Consider the following 6,114-nt stretch of genomic DNA (forward strand, 5'->3'; position numbering starts at 1 on the left):
AAAGGATATAAGCAAACGTTGAAGACAAGAAGAAGGTTAAGCTTTTCTATCTCTAATCTCTCTCTCTACATTCTACTTTTCTCCCTAACTTGCTCGTCGGAGGGTTCACTGGGGGACTACCCAGTTCCCCGTTGAACTTGTTTGCAGGTCATCCGGGGGGATTGATCATTTGGACGTGGGCTTGAGGAGCTTGGACCAGTCTGATCCATTCACTGGAGCAAACTGTATTATCAGTTGGCGCCGTCTGTGGGAAGTGGTTCTTATCCGGACGCCAGTTGTGCTCATTGTCGCCGGAGACCCTGTCCTAACAACCTTTTCATCCTACCCATCCAAGTGTATGGTCACGAGTAGATCCATGGCTTCTCACCATAATGCTGCCGACCATCAAACCGACCCTCCCAATCCAAACAACCCACCACAGTATATCATTGAGCTTACCAACAGCATTAACCGCATGGCCGAACAAAACCAGGCCTTGATAAATGTTTTACTCCAAAGAAACCTTCTGATGCCTCCTCCACCACCTCCAGATATTCCATCCAACCAAGAAAGAGCCCCGAGCCATACTGTTCCGCAACCCTATCCACCCAACTTGGAAGGGTTCCAACCTCCTCCCCCGCATATAAATCTACCACCTCCACCCCCACACCCTTCGATCGTGGCACCAGCCTCTGAAGGGGAAACTAGTAGCGTCCAGCCTCCATTAACTGACCATGGTGACCACATTTCCCCCTAGGACGCTGAACTCCTAGCAATGAAGCTCCAGCTCCAAGGGGTCATGCAGAACATTCAGCATAAACCCTCTACCACGGCAAGCTCACCATTTGTTGCCTCCATCCGGGACAAACCTGTGCCCGCCAAGTTCAAGATGCCCACCATTGACTCTTTCGACGGTACGACGGACCCAGTCAACCATTTGGAGACCTACCGTACCCTCATGATCCTTCATGCCTTCCCTGACGAGATCATGTGTCGGGCTTTCCCTGTGACACTGAAGGGGTTAGCTCGACTGTGGTTCAGCCAGCTACCAGTAGACTCTGTCTCCACTTTCCAGCATCTCAGCGACTCCTTTCTTAGCCATTTCATTGGAGCCCAGCGCCAACGCCGCCCTGCAACCCAACTCCTCAGCATCCGTCAGACCGAGGGGGAGTCGCTGCGCAGTTTCGTTACCCACTTCAACACCGAAGCCCTGCAAGTAGTGGAAAACGATGACAAGGTCATCCTCATAGCTTTCATGGCCGGGCTACGATCGTCCGACTTCCTTTTCTCCCTCTCCAAAAACCCCCCGACCTCCATGGCAGCCCTACTCTCCAAAGCCCAGAAATACATGAATGCTGAAGATTCACTAGCCGCTCGGCAGGATCCAATATCTAAAAACCTGACTCTCAGAGAAAAGAGAAAAGACTCAGAACCCAGAAACACCCAGTATAACAACCAAACACCCCACTATACCGACCGACCTCCTCGCACTAACCGATCGATACTCGCCTGACCGCCCGGTCAGTTCGAGCGGTACACGCTCCTTAATTCTCCCATGGAACAAGTCCTCCACCAGATCCAACGGGACTACCCCCTCAAATGGCCCCTACCCTCACGGACCCCTTCCAATCGGAAAGACTAGTCCAAATATTGTCGTTTCCACCAGGACCATGGCCATAACACTGATGACTGCATCAACCTCAAGGATCAGATCGAGACCCTCATTCGCTAAGGGCGTCTCAGTCGATTCACGGACACCCGCCCACAGCAGAGGTAAAGAACTGAGCCCCTCAGAAACAACCGCCGGCGTACCCCACCCTGGCAGCCAGCCCAACCTAACCAAGGCCATGATCGCCCCCCACAACAGCCTCGGCCGCCAGGTAATCCCCCTCCGCCAGTTGGTGAAATCCAAGTCATTTCAGGTGGCCTTGCTTGTGGCGGACCATCCCGCTCTGCTCAGAGGGCAGAACTCAGGAAGATAAGGCAAGGCTCGGACAGAGCAGTTGCCACGGTAGACCGACCCTCCAAACAGCCCAAGTAGTGGACAGAGCCCATCACCTTCACAGACGCCGACTGTACAGGCATCCGTTATCCTCATGATGACCCTCTCGTCATTTCTGCCCTCCTCTCCAACTATAAGGTCAGACGGGTTCTCATCGACAACGGCAGTTCTTCAGACATCATATTCCTCAATTGCTTCCGCCAGCTCAAGATTGGGGAGGAAAGCCTGTCTCCCCTTCAAACCCCTTTGGTTGATTTCACTGGCGACCAGGTGACCTCCATCGGCTCCATCGACCTCCCCCTCACCATCGACGAATACCCACGACAGACTACCAAGTTGGTCACTTTTCTTGTGGTCGACTGTCCCTCTGCCTACAACATCATCCTTGGCCGCACCGCCCTCAACGTTTTCCAAGCTATCACTTTAACCTACCACCTCGCCATAAAGTTCTCTACCGACCTGGGCGTCGGGACAGTAAGGGGAGAGCAGACTGTAGCCAGGGAATGTTATGTCGCCTCACTCAAGGAAGTCAAGCTGAAGGAGGCCATGATCATTGAAGGACTTGACGTCCGAGATGGGGACGAGCTGGTTAGAGGAGAACCGGTTGAGGAGCTCGTTGAGGTTCCCATCGATCCCACCAACCCTATGAAGACTGCCAAGATCGACAGCCAATTATCCCCCCAAGCTAAGGCTGACCTTACTGCCCTTCTGATCGAGCATAATGATGTGTTTGCCTAGACCCATTCAGACATGCCAGGCATCGACCCCTCTTTCATAACTCACCGCCTCAGCATCGAACTCCATTTCTGACCTTACCGCCAGAAGCAGCGCATCTTCCATCCAGAGCGCAATACACTTATAGCCGCAGAGGTTGACAAGCTCCTTGAGGCCCAATTCATCAAAAACGTGGATTACCCTAAATGGTTGTCAAACGTGGTCCTAGTCTGCAAGAACAATGGCAAATGACGACTCTGTGTCGATTACTCTGACCTAAACCAAGCTTGTCCCAAAGACAGCTATCCTCTTCCCCGCATAGATCTGCTGGTCGACGCCACGACCAGTCATCAAATGCTCAGCTTCATGGATGCTTTCTCTGGGTACAACCAAATCCTAATGCACCCGTCCGATCGGGAACATACATGCTTCATTACCGACCGAGGTACCTACCACTACCGCGTGATGCCATTCGGACTGAAGAATGCTGGGGCCACCTACCAACGGTTGGTCAATGTCGTTTTCCATCATCAGATAGGTCAGAATATGGAAGTCTATGTCGACGACACGCTAGTCAAGAGCAAACTCTCTATTGATCATCTGTCCGACCTGCGAGAGACCTTCGCTACCCTACGCAAGTACCAAATGAAGCTCAACCCAGAGAAGTGCGCCTTTGGCGTAGGATCTGGGAAGTTTCTGGGTTTTATGGTCAGTCAGTGGGGCATTGAAGCTAACCCTGAAAAAATCAAGGCCTTGATTGAGATGCAGTTACCCAGAATGGTTAAGGAGGTTCAAAGGCTCATTGGCCGAGTTGCGGCCCTCAACCGCTTCATTTCCCGCGCAACAGATAAGTGCCTACCATTCTTCAAAGTTCTTCGACAAACTTTTGAATGGACAACTGAATCTGCAGAAGCTTTTCAGCAGTTGAAGTAGTTCATGGCAAATCCCTCCCTCATTTCACAAGCAATTACGGGCGAGCCCCTCTTCCTCTATTTAGCCGTCTCAAGCACCGCAGTCAATGCAGCTCTTATTAGGGAGGATGGCTCTGTCCAACGGCCGGTCTACTACATCAGTCGGGCTCTCCGAGAAGCAGAACAGAATTACCCGCTGCTATAAAAATTGTCCTTGGCCTTAGTCACCGCCTCTAGACGGCTCCGTCCTTACTTCCAGGCCCATTCCATAGTGGTTCTCACCGACCAACCCTTGAAGAAGGTCATGCAGCAACCAGAACTTTCCGGCAAACTCATGCAGTGGTCAGTGGAACTCAGTCAGTTTGACATCTCCTACCGGCCTCGAAGAGCAATTAAGGGACAAGCTGTCGCGGATTTCATCTTGGAATTCACTAATCCTACCCCAACCGCTGCACCCCCACCCCCACCAACCCCTACCAAGCCAGAAGACCCGCATTCATGGACTCTCAACGTGGACGGATCATCCCGCAGGAAAGGTAGTGGGGCTGGCCTCATTCTCACCGCCCCTGAGGGTGGCTATTTCAAATGTGCTCTTCGTTTTTTGTTCAATACCAGTAACAATAAGGCCGAATATGAGGCATTGATAGCAGGACTTCGCCTCGTCAAGGACATTGGAGTCAGCCACATCCGGGTGTTCAGCGACTCCCAACTCATCGTCGGCCAAATTACGGGGGAATTCGATGCCAATGAGGACACAATGCGGGCTTACAGGGAGATGGCCCTCCCCCTTGTTCGCCTCTTCAATACTTTTCACATCAAGCACATACCTCGGGCGGAAAGCTCCAAGGCAGATGAGATGGCTTAGTTGGCCTCTGCAGACCAGTCCGACCTCAGCCATGGTGTCCGCCTCGAATACCTAGCCCACCTGGCCATCTCACCTGACTTACAAGAAGTGCAGTTCCTCCAAAACGAACCTATCCCTTGGGCGTCCGACATCTTCCTATTTTTGGCAACAGGGGGAACTCCCAGATGACCAACAACAGGCCGCCAAAGTCAGGGCCCGGTCGTCCAATTACATCCTGGTTAGCGGCGTTTTGTACAAACGTGGTTTTTCATGCCTATACCTGCGATACCTCAATTCGGCTCAAGCAACCTATGTAATACGGGAAATCCATGAGGGAATTTGTGGTAATCATTCGGGCAACAGGTCTCTGGCCCACAAAATACTCCGTACTGGTTATTTTTGGCCAACTCTCAATCAAGATGCGATTGATTTCGTGATCAAATGTGATAAGTGTCAACGTTTTGCCAACATCCCCCATGCTTCTCCTACAGAGTTGATCACACTTTGCAGCCCTTATCCGTTCGCCAAATGGGTGATCAACTTGGACGGTCCACTTCCCACCGGCCGAGGTCAGACCAAGTTCGCGATCGTCGCCATTGATTACTTCACCAAGTAAGTAGAGACAGAACCCCTTGCCACCATTACTGAGCGGAACACAACCAAGTTCATCTGGCAGTCGATTGTTTGTTGATTTGGCATCCCTCAGGCCATCGTCTCTGACAACGGCAAATAATTTGACAACGCCAAGTACAGGAAGTTCTGTGCCGACCTCCAGATTCAACCATGTTTCTCTTCCCCCGGTCATCCCCAGGCTAATGGCCAAGTCGAGGTCACCAACCGTTCTCTCTTGAAGATCATCAAAACTAAGCTCGAAGCTGCTAAGGGACTTTGGGCTGAGGAACTACCGAATGTACTCTGGGCTTACCGAACTACAGCTCGGACTCCCACTGGGGAAACCCCTTTCCGCTTAACATATAACGCTGAGGCGGTTATTCCAGTAGAAGTCGGTCTGCCCACTCTCAGGGTTTTACATCTGGATCCAGCACAAACCGAAGAGCTCCGTCGGGTAGACCTAAACCTAATCGAAGAACTTAGAGAGACCACCACTGTTAGACTGGCCTCATACCAACAGAAAATGAGAACACACTAAAACCGGAAAAGTCCGACCAAGGGAGTTCGTTGTAGGGGACCTTATCTTGAGAGAAGCAACTCTTGCCACCAAAAATCCGACTGAGGGTAAACTGGAAACCAAATGGGAGGGACCTTATGTTGTGAAAGCCAGACCACGTCCGGGCACCTACCGACTTCAGGACATGGAAGGTCGAGACCTCCCCCACCCATGGAACGCCGAACACCTGAAACGTTACTTTCAATAAGCTCCTACTTTTGTGTCGCTCAGTTATTGTATTTTCTTTTTGGCAAATTTACACATTCTTGATATCTCCTTACGCAATGTAACTTTTAATACGCATTGTATTTTCTTTTCGGCAAATTTTCTTTTCGGCAAATTTACACATTCTTGATAGCCCCAACTGAGCACGCGTGCATGGCTCGGTCAAAGCCATCTATGCAAACTTCATGTTTGTGGAAGTAGTAGACACACTTGGTCACAATTCCAGGTCCAAGTCTTTACACCACTCTTTGCTTAGTCAAATTCCAAAGAC

Source organism: Camellia sinensis, chromosome 9 (genome assembly GCF_055761805.1).
Source record: "Camellia sinensis isolate YWXY chromosome 9, ASM5576180v1, whole genome shotgun sequence".
Lineage (NCBI taxonomy): Eukaryota > Viridiplantae > Streptophyta > Magnoliopsida > Ericales > Theaceae > Camellia > Camellia sinensis.